General features: G+C 41.4%; 2 pseudogenes; both read right to left on the bottom strand.

Moving 5' to 3' along the window:
* Positions 1-11,320, bottom strand: part of LOC118111300 — a 13,280-nt pseudogene extending 1,960 nt beyond the window's left edge.
* Positions 11,321-12,224: 904 nt separating this feature from the next.
* LOC118111301 overlaps positions 12,225-13,393 on the bottom strand; it is a 20,377-nt pseudogene continuing 19,208 nt past the window's right edge.

Below are 13,393 nucleotides of genomic sequence, written 5' to 3'. Positions count from 1 at the left end.
AGCTGACTCAAACAAAATTCTCCTTCAACTTATTTTAACATTTTAAAAACAGATTTATCCTGTTTATTTATTTTACCTGATAATATTGTAGAATTTAAACTTTGCTTTAAACAGTGCTTTCCGATTTTAAATTCTTTGAACTTTGTGCCCGTGTTGTTTTTAATGTCCATGTGCAGCACATTAACTCTGTGGAAGGGGCTTCATGAATAAAGCTGCCTTGCCCGATGTGAGGTCAGATGTAAAAGCCAATGTGGGAACAACACAAGAGAAGCAGAGGTGGGGGGGCGGTCGCATGTCGGCTTGACGAGCAGCTGTCACAGTTGAGCAGGAGTCTTTACGTGCATTGAGGTAAACCAGAGGGTTGAGGGCGCTGTTCAGACACACCAGCCCACGACCTATCTGATGAGCGATGTAAACTCCGTTGGACCAATTGTGACATTTCCTGTGTTTGCTCAGAACTCTTGACCAGAGATTCAGGTTCTTTAACAGGTGATAGGAGCTGTTTGTGTGAGTTCTCTGATGCTTGTGTGTCTTTGATCAATCAGAATCAAACTCCGTCATTTAGCTGCCAGACCGACCACAGCTACTATGATTTCAACAGAACAAGAGATATTATTCATTCTGTCTCCTGAGCACAGGTTTGGACAAATTCTTCCCCTGCAGATTAGCTGGTGTATGAGAGGTCGTGCATGTAGGAATGTGCCTGTACAGTCAAACATTACACGAGCAGAAGACGTCTTCTTTGTTCCACCTCCTTGTTACTTACACTCCTCCTCAATGTGGGAGTAAACAGAAACGCAAACCTTCTTTCTCCTCAGTGTCTTATCTCAACACTGGGCCTGTTGACATTCACCTGATTATACTTTATTCTAAGGAGGCAAACGACAGAATCCTTCCTCTGTTCTAAGTGATAGAAACTGGGTCAGAACTACACACAATCACAGATATCACAATTGTTTCATCAAGATCCACGAATGACTCTCTTGGATAATGGTGAAAATGTGAAAAAAGAAAACACACATCCCACCTCGCAGGGTTAAAGAAAGTGATGACAAGTTCCTGGATCTGCCTCCTTATCCAGATCCTCAACTAGATCAATCATCTCCTAGTCAAAGGCTCATCCTTCTGCCAAGTTTTGTGGAAACCACTTCTGTAGTTTTTTGCATAATTCTGCTCACAACAAACAAACAGTGAAGGGTGAAAACATGACGTCCTTGTCGGAGGTAGCAAATCTTGACTGATTGCTTTAGTTTGTTTGAGGCTCCTCGTGTCGTGACGGTTTCATCACACAAACTACAGCTGTAGAACTCATGTCATGTTAGAGCGCAGACATTCAGGTGATGAAGATGCTTCAACACGTTTATATTGGAAGGTAAGAGTCGCCCTCTGGTGGCAGAGGCCAGCTACATGAACAAGAATCAGAAAGTTTTGATGGAAATTAAAAAACAAATACAACACACAAAGGTAATTCATAGGAATCGATGATTTCTACTTTTCAAATATTCAACAATTTCAGCATTTTGTCGAATAAACTTAGTCATTTAAGACCTTTGGCCTTGAATTTAGGACCAAAAATGATTTATTTTCTACTTATACTCTCTGTGCTTCTTTGCTGTTTCTCTCTGATAATGTGAAGCTGCAGCATTCTTCAACTACTTCACATACTTCAGCAATCAAACATCAAATCCTTCTGCTTGTTCACGACATTTAAGTTTCCATTCAACTTTGAAAAAAAAGGTTGTGGTATTTTTGAAATCTTATTGCAGTTTTATAAAAATCTGTTTTGTTTTAGTCTTTTAGATTTTTATAATGTGAGTCTAAGTGTGACTGAGCAGTGACATCCCATCCATCTCCTTTCTATTTAGGATAAGAGGAAAAGAAACCTTGCACTTCAAACAAAGCACTTTTTGCCGGACCTTGCAGAAACAGTGGCAAACAAGTGTCAATACAGGAATGTACATAATATACTAAGATATAAATTAAATAAATATGTTTTTATTAGGTGAAAAAAATATAGAATCATTTGTAAGAGCACACACGAGAAAATCCACAGAAGCACAGTCAGGCGTCTGTGGTCACAATTAAGATTTGCAGTCATTACATTTCATTACATTACATGTCATTCTGTACATGTCATATAACTAAACACTTTATCAATGCGACTTACAATAAATTACATCAACCATTAGGAGTACAAACCCAGAGCAGCAGGCATCATGTAAGACCAAGTCAAGGTCCTCCAAGGCGAGTGAAAGCGAGCGACTTGGCACAGAGATACTTGAAGATGTAACTCGTCTCATCCCCCAAAGGCTTCTTAGGACTATTGATCAAATTAGGTTTCTTTCTCCACTTCCATGGTTTGAGGAAATGTGTAAATCTTTTCCACCTTTTCTGTTCTTTTTTTGTCTCTTGGTTTCCCTCCTTTGACCTCTGGTTCACCATCTGAGACCTCTGATTCACTGTCTGAGACCTCTGATTCTTTATCTGGGACCTCTGATTCAACATCTGAGACCTCTGATTCACCATCTGAGACCTCTGGTTCAGCATCTGAGACCTCTGATTCACCATCTGAGACCTCTGGTTCATCATCTGAGACCTCAGTTCAACATCTGATCCTCTGGTTCATCATCTGAGACCTTAAGCCTGTGGGCTGAGACCTTTGAATTATTGGGTAGGATGGAGTGGTTTATGAACTAAGACCTTTATTTCGGCATTTGAGACCTTTGGCATTTGGTCTGAAACCTCTGATGCATCATCTGAGACCTCGGTTCATCGCTTTGACCTCTGGTTCATCATCTGAGACATCAGTTTCAGGTCTGATAAATTAAATTCTTCGTCCAATCGATCATGGGTCTCTGGCACCTCATTGTCTGAGACCTCAGTTCAGATCCCATGATTTAGAGTCCCATGGATCAGTGCTCTCTGGATTCATTGTCTGAGCCGTTTTATCTCATGATTTGAGACCTTTGGCTTATGGTCTGAGAATTTGAATTCATGGTCTTTGTCCTGCAAGATCTTCTGTTCATACTCCGACATCTTCTGTTCATCCTTGGAGATCTTCTGTTTATACCCAAAGATCTTCTGTTTATACCCCAGAGATCTTCTGTTTCCTCTTGGGAATATTCTGTTCCTCCTTGTAGATCTTTGTTTGTACTCAGATATCTTCTGGTATCCTTGGAGAATATTCTGTTTATACTCTGAGAACTTTGTTTATCTTGGAATCTTCTGTTCTATCATCACAAAGACTGACTTATCATAGAGATCTTTTGTTTGTAGTCAGAAATCTTCTGTTCATACTCAGATATCTTCTGAGTATCCTTGGAGAATCTTCTGTTCATCTCTGAGAACCTTTGTTTGTGTAGAGATCTTTTTCCGTGATCAGAAATCTTCTGTTCCTTACTCAGATATCTTCTGAGTATCCTTGGAGAATCTTCTGTTTGTACTCAGAGATATTCTGTTCATACTTAGAGCTTGAGTTTATCGTTTGGAGATCTTCTTTTCAAACACTGAGAACCTTTGTTTATCCTTAGAGATCTTTTGTTCATTATCAGATATCTTTTGTGATATGTTTTCATTGAATGCAATATCTTTCTTTAATCCTTCAAGCTCATTTGAAGCTGATTTGGAACATTACTAAGGCCTGACACATAGTATTAATTCCAACCAGATGTGCTGATGTTTGAGGGCTGCTGGATGTTTTCCTTTTGCATCTTCACAATAACTCTCTCCCATGATCTCCGCCGTTTCTTTTTTTCAGACAAATCTATGAGCTTCAACTTTTAACTCTGCAAGTATTTTATAAATTGTTCTATATTAGAAATCAAGTTCTGGTGCTGCATCTTATGACTTTGATTATATCCATGGCTTCGCAGACTTGTTCAGCTCCATTTGAAGCTGCTCTTTGAGGTCATGGATTTGTTTGTGGAGAACTTTTCCTGGTCAAAGTCAACTGGGTGGCTCTCGGCAGGTGGAAAAGGACAGGAGGGCTGATTGCTTCAGCTGGTTGTTGCCATGCTCCTAACTCTGTGATCTTAGTGTTGAGACACAGAATAGTTTTAGTTCTTTCCTTTAATAATGGACTTCTGTTGAGATACTAGCTCCATTAAGCTCTGCCTTCCTTTGAGCGAATGGTCCCTCTGCGATCTCTTGAATGGAGGCTCATTTGGGAAATGGTGATAAGCTTCTGAAGTAATGTTTTCAGGATCCTCCTTCTCTGCATTTTCTACTTTGTATTTTTCCTCCATACTGATCAAAGAGACACTGCTGAAGCTGCTTAATATTAGCATTACGGCTGCAAAAGGGAACTCTCCCCTTAAAGTCGACACCTCATGTCTGCCTGGATAATGTTGTTTCATATCGGGCTAGTGTCCTGGGTGTTTCTTGGTAACCTGTTCATTGTTGCCATCTTGCTTAGAATATAAGCTCCTCTTCGTCTTTGTTCGTAGGTTTGGCAAGTAAATGAAGTGTGCAACCATCAGGTATACATGATGATGTCATTGTGGTCAAAGTGTTGACTCCTATGAAATCATTCAAAGATCAAAGGAGTAAACACTACTTCGAACTTTTGAATCATTTCCTGTCCTTTGTATTTGTATTACACAAAGGTAATTCATAAGAATCTATGATTTCTACATTTCCTAAATATTCATAATTTTAGCATTATGCCTGAATAAGCTTAGTCATTTTAAATTTCAGTTAAAAGATTCAAGTAATCTGAGACTTTTATTCTGGGTTCCTTTGTGAGCCTGCTAGAGAGGTGGCATCATGCACTGGATTTTCATATGGTCTCTTTTTCAATATTGATGGATGATTTACTGATCAGTATATAATGATAAATACGCAGTTTATCAAGGTGCTAAAAGTAACAAGAAATGACGTATGTGGTAATAAAAGTGTCTATCGAAGCTAATTCTCGTCTCTCTCTCTCTCTCTCTCTCTCTCTCTCTCTCTCTCTCTCTCTCTCTCTCTCTCTCTCTCTCTCTCTCTCTCTCTCTCTCTCTCTCTCTCTCAAACAGAGGGATTGTGGCACAAGTCATTTGTCAAACTGAGATAGAAGGAAAAAAAAAAAACTACAAAGTGAAACGTTTTTCATCCAATAACTAAACAGTCTGTTGCTCACACATAGAAAACCTTCACATTTCAAATGCTTTGTATTAAACTGAAAAGAGCGTGATCATCCCACCATCATCAGTATTAATATAAAGAGCGATTGAAGTATGCGTCCAAATCTCACAATTACCTGGATTACAATTGCTTGGTGACTTAATCTCACCACACCAGCAAAGAATCACCCATCGCTACAGTATAGGTCATAAACCCTGTTTCCTCCTCATGTTAACAATGGTCATGGATTGGAAACTAAATAGATTGAATCAATCGAGCCAATAAGGAGAAGGCCAGTACTGGTGTCATGTGATTACACTTTTCTTGAAATCAGTCACTAACACAGGACAAAGAAATAATCCAATTTATTTCTAATTTCTCGATTGACAAATAACACTCCAGACACAAAGGAAACGCAGGATTGTAAGAGCAGCTTACCGTCGTTGTTGGCGTTGCCCAGCGTCCAGGGCTCATCAGAGTCAAAGTGTGTGTCTCCTCCGATGCCAGCGCCAGGGAAATAGGCGTGGGCAAGTTACTGCATGGCTTTCTCCTGCCGCAGGTCTGAGGTGCGGACGTCGTGAGGCAGCAGGTAACCGTAGTTCTTCAGCCAGGTCTCAGAGAGAAGAGGAGAAGGAGAGATTAGTTCATCGATTTTAAAACAGTCACTTAACCTGCAGGATGAACCACTGAACAGAGTTCACAGCTGAATCGTCTTTAAATCATCAGTGAACCCAGGAAGATGAGCGACAGAAACCTTCCCCACGAAGAAACACCTCATGAAATATTAAAGAGCGTGTTACATAGGATGTCATTTCCAGTCAGGACTAATGGCTCTCTCTCACAAAAGCCTCTTCAGTGGAGTGATTGTCACATCTCGACAAGCCGTGAATCGACTTCATCTGAGGCGTCACTCATTTTGTTTTTCTCAGTTTTGTCTTCAAACATGTCAACGGACTCCAACGTCTCCAGACAAAGACAGAGAAACCAGGGCTGCGGTGACTGGCAGCTGTTAAACTCATTAACATCTGACATTAATTATAAATATAAAATCCTTCACAACAAACCAGAGCTGGAGCCAGTTTGAGTTAATGCTTCATTTCTAATGGTTGTTTGGTTTGTGATTTTATTTCATATTTGTGGTTTTATGAGAATACTTCATTAATCTTTGTCTTTACTCACGAGTTCAATGCAAATGTTACACAGGCTTGGGAGCGCTGCGTAACCAATAGATACATAGATATAGTCTCTGTGGATTTAAGAAGGGAGGAGACTCAGTTTAGCGTCTTGCTCAGACTGAACTCATTTATTATCAAATATCACAACTTATAGATCTTCACACATCGTTCATCTCAATTCTCCATTCAGTCTCACTCTCTTGTTAAAGTGCTTTCTATTATCATTATACCCCAAATAATACAAAAATGAAATGACAAATACATAAATACTAATTAACAAGACTGAAACACATTCATAACATAAATTCCTACACTGGCTCATACACCCACTCTCTGATTACACACATGGAGCTACACACACACAATGAATCTCTCTCATACACACACATAACATAAACCCATTCCGTTTTTAGCCCTTCAGCCTGATACACCTATCACCATTTCCTCTACACACACACACTTCACTCATCAGCGGCATCTATCAAAATGGCGTGACCGGCACGTGACCGGTAAAGAGTAGAAGCTAGTTAGCATATAACATTTCTTGTGAACATGCGCCAGAGCTAGCTACAAATACTTTTAGCACATTTTAGAACAAATGTTACATTACAGAACCGGAATATCTGTTACACGGACTTATTACACAGTGGTTGAAACTTAAGTTCAAAGAAAAAGTACGTGCACCCGCCATGACCGAAGCACGTCAAGACGGCGAGTCACCAAACTATATATTTTTGTACTTTAACCACACTTCTCACTTTCATCATCACTCATCTAACAACCAACATAACATCCACACTTGACTCTGAAACTAGAACAGGTTGCAAACTGAGTTTTGTATTGCCTGTGGATTTAGAGGAGGAGACTAAGTTTAGCGTCTCGCTCCAGACTGAACTCATTTGTTGAGCTGCGCATGCGCTGAGCCTGTGCTTACGGTCTCCCTTCAGGATCCACCGCTGTACCAACAGCACCACCTACTGACGTGGAGTAGAATTGTCATGTGAAACTGTTAGAATAGTTCAGTTGTCTTTCAAAAAATAGGTGGGGGGTATCTGTTAAAATAAAAACTGAGTCCTTCTCTACTCATTAATATTTCAAAGTGTGTGGCAGCTCCACTCGCAGCCAGTCCAGACCCAGCAGCCTCCACGCCTGCCGAACCACACACCGCTGAGGGATTCACGCCGTCACTTTCCCCTGGAGGAGAGAAAATAGTGCTCATCCCTTCCTCTTCATCAAAACAATTTTGTGAAGTAAAAATAATGTCATGCTTCATTTAGTTTTTTTTGATGAATATCTACATGTATGTGATGACCATGGCTCATAACACCACCTAGTGTTTCAAACAGGATCCATGTTTACGTAGATTCAAGTGTTTATGACGTCTCTACATCAGTATATTTACAGTTATATGAAAGAGTCTCTAATCAACCCCCCGACACCAGCAACCGCTCGTCAGTGTGAACCCATTGGACGCTACTAGCTGTCAATCACACTGTGGTACCCCCCCCCCAACACATCCAGTGCTTTATGGTCTATTTGACTCTAAATGATCATAATTCACTAAATGAACATCAGCTGTTTGAAGACTTGAAACTAGGGCCCCTGAGACATAAACTCAGCAATGTTTACAGGCGTTATAAAGTGAAAGTAAAGTCACTTTCTAGAGACTTCTATAGAAATTACCAGAGAGGTAAGCCCCCTGCTGGTCACTACATAGAAGACAGGTTGCAGATATTTTTGTATTGGCGAAGGTAGAACCAGGAGCTTCGTTATTTTATCCTCGATTTGATCGTTTACTGACACGGTCGGGTCGGAGGGATTTAGTCGAAACTGAACTGCTCAACTCATCACACTGTGTGTTCACTGTCATTTTCTGTAGAAGCACACCTGATGGCTCAGACTTTCATAAAAAATCATTATCTCCTACTTTCCAAAAATGACGACAATAAATCTACATAATACTTTACATCTACAAAGCATTCTGGGAGCTGTAGTTTCAAACCTGGAGCATGATCACCATCACTCAAATAGAAGATTAGAGGCTCATATACCACACACACAGACACACACACACACACACACACAGTTTCTTGTGGTGGTGTCATATGAAACCCTTTTGAAGAACACCCAGGGTGGAACCAAACAAATAACTATGATCTCATGTCTGTAGTGCCCTACTCTTACACACACACACACACACACAAACACACACTTTGCTTTACTTACTCTTACTTTATCTACCAGGAAGGTCCCACTGAGATACAATATAACCAGGGATCCTCTGAGTGAAGATGAAGCAAACACTTTGCCCTAAAACTAAATGTGTGGTTCCCACTGTGGAAGTAAATGTTTCTGAATCTGTTTACACAACGCTGAACAAGTGGAGAAAGCGAGGGCAGGTATGAAGACAAAGTGTGAAGAGAGCAACCGGACGTTCTCTCAGAGCTCAGCTGCAGGCCGTGACCTAATTCAATTACATCTGGGTGTGAAATCATTTTTCCTCCTCCTGTGCCACCACAGATATAAATCTCTACAAATGTAAGAGCGACATCTTGCAAAATAAAGCATGATTGTTTTTATTATCTATTATAATCCAGCAGAAAATGAAAATGTGACTGAATCGCTGTGACAAGTGTTTTCAAATCACTATTCACGCCAGTGTCAGAGTGAGAAATGTAGTAGATTCATTACTCTTATATGAAGTATAGAAAAAAACTGATGACGTAGCGGCGTTGGGAGGACACTTCATATCCAGGGTGGGGCCAAGGAAGGAATCTGAAACCAGGTTACATGACATCGCGTGTCATGTGAGCGTCCTCATCTCCTACATGACTCTGGCATATGCAATGACGGAGTATAAAGGGTTAAGTAATAAATCTAATTCAAATAATCAACCTGAACATGAGCAGAAGATGTTCATGTCCTCAAATGGTACAATCCTCGTCAAATGCACAATGACGATCTTTATTTACAGCTGAGTGTGTGGCCTTAAAAACAAATCATTCAATTTGGAAATGCAAATGTCTGATTGGCGTGGGTTATAAAATAAATTTGAGTGTAAATACTGACACTTGAATCTGCAGATTTGTCCTTTTATAGTTTAAACAAATCGAATGGTTCACTTCACTGTAGCGTGGATTTGTTGGTCGTTAATTTGACCTTTGTGCGGTTATCCTAACAGTCTCAGCCTGGTACAAACTCGAGCGGCTGCAACGTCTGACCTGAATACAGTGCGGCTCTGATGTTCAAGCGAAATGGGTTTTTATGTGAAACTTATCTACAATCTGCGGCATCCTGTAAAGACATTCAGTCAGCACCACTTGTTTTTAAAACAAGAACAGATCTGCAACATCAACAGTACTTATTAACAACTCCGTAAACCTCCACGAGAATAAAACGAAACAATCCGGAACGGAATTTATTTTAGCGTGTTAACAGCAATTTGAAACCTGAATTAAAAGGGCTATGTTACAGTGGGTAGCTCGATCCAGTTAAATACAAGATGATGCAATTATTTGATTTTCATTCACTGCCGTAGAAACCGTGGTGATGAGCAGGCGTGGCGAAACGACGAGGCAGCTGTCACAGCTGAGCCCAGGGAGTCTTCGTGCATTGAGGTAAACAGAGGGTTGAGGCGCTGTTCAGACACACCAGCCCACGACCCATCTGATGACGATGTAAACTCCGTTGAACCAATTGTGACATTTCCTGTGTTTGCTCAGAGCTCTTGACAGAGATTCAGGTTCTTGAACAGGTGATAGGGGATGTAACAAACAGAAGAGAAGGATCAAAATGAACAACAACCTCAGGCTCCTTTGCTTCAGAGCCTTGTCGATGCTGTTTTTGGAGCAAAGTGTGACTAATCATATGTCGTAGCAGCCCAGCATGATGAGGAGTAGGATACAAAACCCAGTCAGGGTCCTCCCCAGGCTGTAGTTCAGGTAATCCTCCACAAATGTGTAGTGTGTGGTCGTAGCATCTCTCAGTTTTGGTTTCCAAAACGTCTTGATGTAAGACATGTCTGGAAGACTCTGGACCAACCACCAGCAGCCACACGAGGACTGAGATGGTCACAGAATGAGTGGGGTAAATTCTTCCCAACACTTTCATCGCGGGTGAACAATAGCCAGGTACCTGTACGCTGATGCACGTAAAGAATCGATGCTGCCGTATAGGTTCAGGTTGAAGCAGAATCTCGTTATCTTGCAGAATGTAGCTCAAAGATCCACTTTGTCCCCTTGAAGTAGTAAACCACCAAAAATGGCAGCGTGAGCAGGAATACAAAACATCTGCAAGTCCCAGGTTGAGAACAAACACGTTGACACTGCCCAGTTTCTTCCAGTTCTGCCTTGAACTTCAACCCCATCCGTTAGCAACCCAACCAGACGTGATGAAGACCAAGATTAAAACAGGAGGCAGGAATCTGCGGGAGAGAAATCAAGAAGCGACACGAGGACAAAGGTTTCGTTCATGATCTTCTGACTGCAGTTCTTCCTCCTCGTAGATGTGATCGTCTCTTTTGGTTTCACATCTCAGGTCTCGGCACACTTCATTTCAAGTTCCTGCACGTACTGTAATCCAGGAAACTGCTCAAGGAGGTGGTAAAATGTCCAGAAGCAGGGTCTGACCCCACACACGAGTGGTGCAGTGATGGTTAGACCTGTTTTACAGGCTGGTGACAGACAGCAGGCGGTAAAAGAAATTATTTTAGCATGCCTGTGTTGTTTTTAATGTCCCTGGCTGCAGCACATTAACTCTGTGGAAGGGCTTCATGAATAAAGCTGCCTTGCCCCAATGTTGAGGTCAGATCTTAAAGCCAATGGGAACAACACAGGAGAAGCTGGGGGGGGGTTATCTAATTTAAACTATTACTGGAGGCATCAGTTAGACTTCATGTCCAGCAGATGTCAGATCTAACAAGGTCTTTTATAAAAATATTAATACTAGTTATTAATTTGGTTTCATTCTCATATGGACAAAGCTCATTACAGGAGGAAGAAGGAGGCGACATGTTTGGAAAAGGCATTTCCAAACTTTGACATGTAGCGTCAGTAAGGAATGAAAAACATCGATTTAGAATAGTGACAATCATCAGTAAAATATTGACATTATTAACTATACATAAAAGTACAAATTATTTACAGTAAAACAGTAAAATAAAGAAAAGTACAATGTCATCTGACAGCACACACACACACACACACACACACACACACACACACACACACACACACACACACACACACACAAGTTCAAAGTTGCATTGGTCGAGTCAGAAACAAGATCTGTCAACACAGAGGTTGGAGTCATTCTGCAGGATTTCTATCTAACAAATACTCATTTTTAATTCATTAAATTGTTATTTGAGAAAGCAGCATTAAGCCTTATAGCAAATGCATCGTCTTTAAAAACATCTTCATGACCAAAGTGGCATCGAGATCAACTTCTCCTCAGTCACCGTTTAGGTTTTTCTGGGTTGAAAAAAACACGATACAATTATTGAAATAAATAACTTACTGCTTAAGTCCTGATGTTTCCAGTTGTGAAACATCAGAAGAATCAAGTCAATTTTCTACTTTAAGAAAAGTCAAATGTACTTTTATACTCATTTTACTTTTACAAATTTTACTTTGAACTTTGAGTTCACATGATCAAACACCTTTGGTAAAGTTACGGTTCACCTATGAGAACTTTATATCAGTGCACGTCTTTCAAGGCTATCTTACAAACCTTTAACTTTTACTTTGTAGGTTATAGACTTTTTGCAGCTGTTTTATAAAATGGCCGGATCTAGGGAGTGATGGGTGAGCTCAGCCACAGTCCAGTACATCAGCTGCTAAAGCTCATGTTGGCTGCTTTGGCTCTCGACTCTTCCGGCCTCGACTGCAGAAGCCACGTCACAACACGCCTCGACCCAGCTCAGATGATGCAATTGTTGATTTTCCTTCACACCGTAGAAACCTTGGTGATGGAAGAGCGGGCCAAATGATGGCTTAATGAGCAGCTGTCAAAGCTGAGCAGAGTCTTCGTGCAGTGAGGGTAAACCAGAGGGTTGAGGCGCTGTTCAGACACACAGCCACGACTTATCTGATGAGCGATGTAAACTCCGTTGAACCAATTGCTTGACATTTCCTGTGTTTGCACTTAGAGCTCTTGACCAGAGATTCCAGGTTCTTGAGCAGGTGATAGGGGATGTAACAAACAGAGAAGAAGGATCAAAATGAACAACAGCCTCCAGGCTCCTTTGCTTCAGAGGCCTTATCGATGCTGTTTTGGAGCAAAGTGTGATAATCATATGTCCGTAGCAGCCCAGCATGATGAGGAGTGGATGCAGCTTAGTCAGGGTCCTCCCAGGCTGTAGTTCCAGGTAATCCTCCACAAATACGTAGTGTGTGGTCTGTAGCATTCCCAGTTTGGATTTCAAAGCGTCTTCATATGGGGCATGTCTGGAGAGACTCTGGAATATGCAACAACCTTTACGAGGGACTGAGATGGTCACAGAATGAGTGGGAGTGATTGCCCCTTACTTTCATCGGGTGAACAATAGCCAGGTACCTGTACGCTGATGCACGTAAGGAATCCGATGCTTCGTATAAGTTCAGGTTAAGAGCAGGATCTGGTTATCTTGCAGAATGAAGCTCGAATCCACACTCTCCCCATGAGTAGTAAACCACCAAAAATGGCAGCGTGAGCAGACCTTCGAAACATCTGCAAGTCCCGGAGTTGAGAACAAACACGTTAGCGTTACCCAGTTTCTTCCAGTTCTCCCACATGAACCCAGCCCCATCCGTTACTTATGAGCCGTGATAGAAGACCAAGATTAAAACAGGAGGCAGGAATCTGCCGGGTGAAATCAAAGCTGACACTAGTACAAGAGGTTTCGTTCGCAGTCTTCTGAGCTGCAGTTCTTCCTCCTCGTGGAATGTGATCGTCTCTTGTGGTTTCACATCTCAGGTCTCTGCCAACTTCATTCAAGTTCCTGCACGTACTGTAATCCCGAAACTACGTCAAGGAGGTGGCGGAGGTGCCAGAAGCAGGGAGCCCACACAAAGGAAGCTGGTGCAGTGATGGTTAGACCTGTTTTACAGGCTGGTAACAGACAGCAGGCGGTAAAA

This window comes from Hippoglossus stenolepis, chromosome 6 (genome assembly GCF_022539355.2).
Source record: "Hippoglossus stenolepis isolate QCI-W04-F060 chromosome 6, HSTE1.2, whole genome shotgun sequence".
NCBI lineage: Eukaryota > Metazoa > Chordata > Actinopteri > Pleuronectiformes > Pleuronectidae > Hippoglossus > Hippoglossus stenolepis.
Note: the sequence above shows the minus strand (reverse complement) of the source record. Positions and strands in the feature narration are given on the sequence as shown.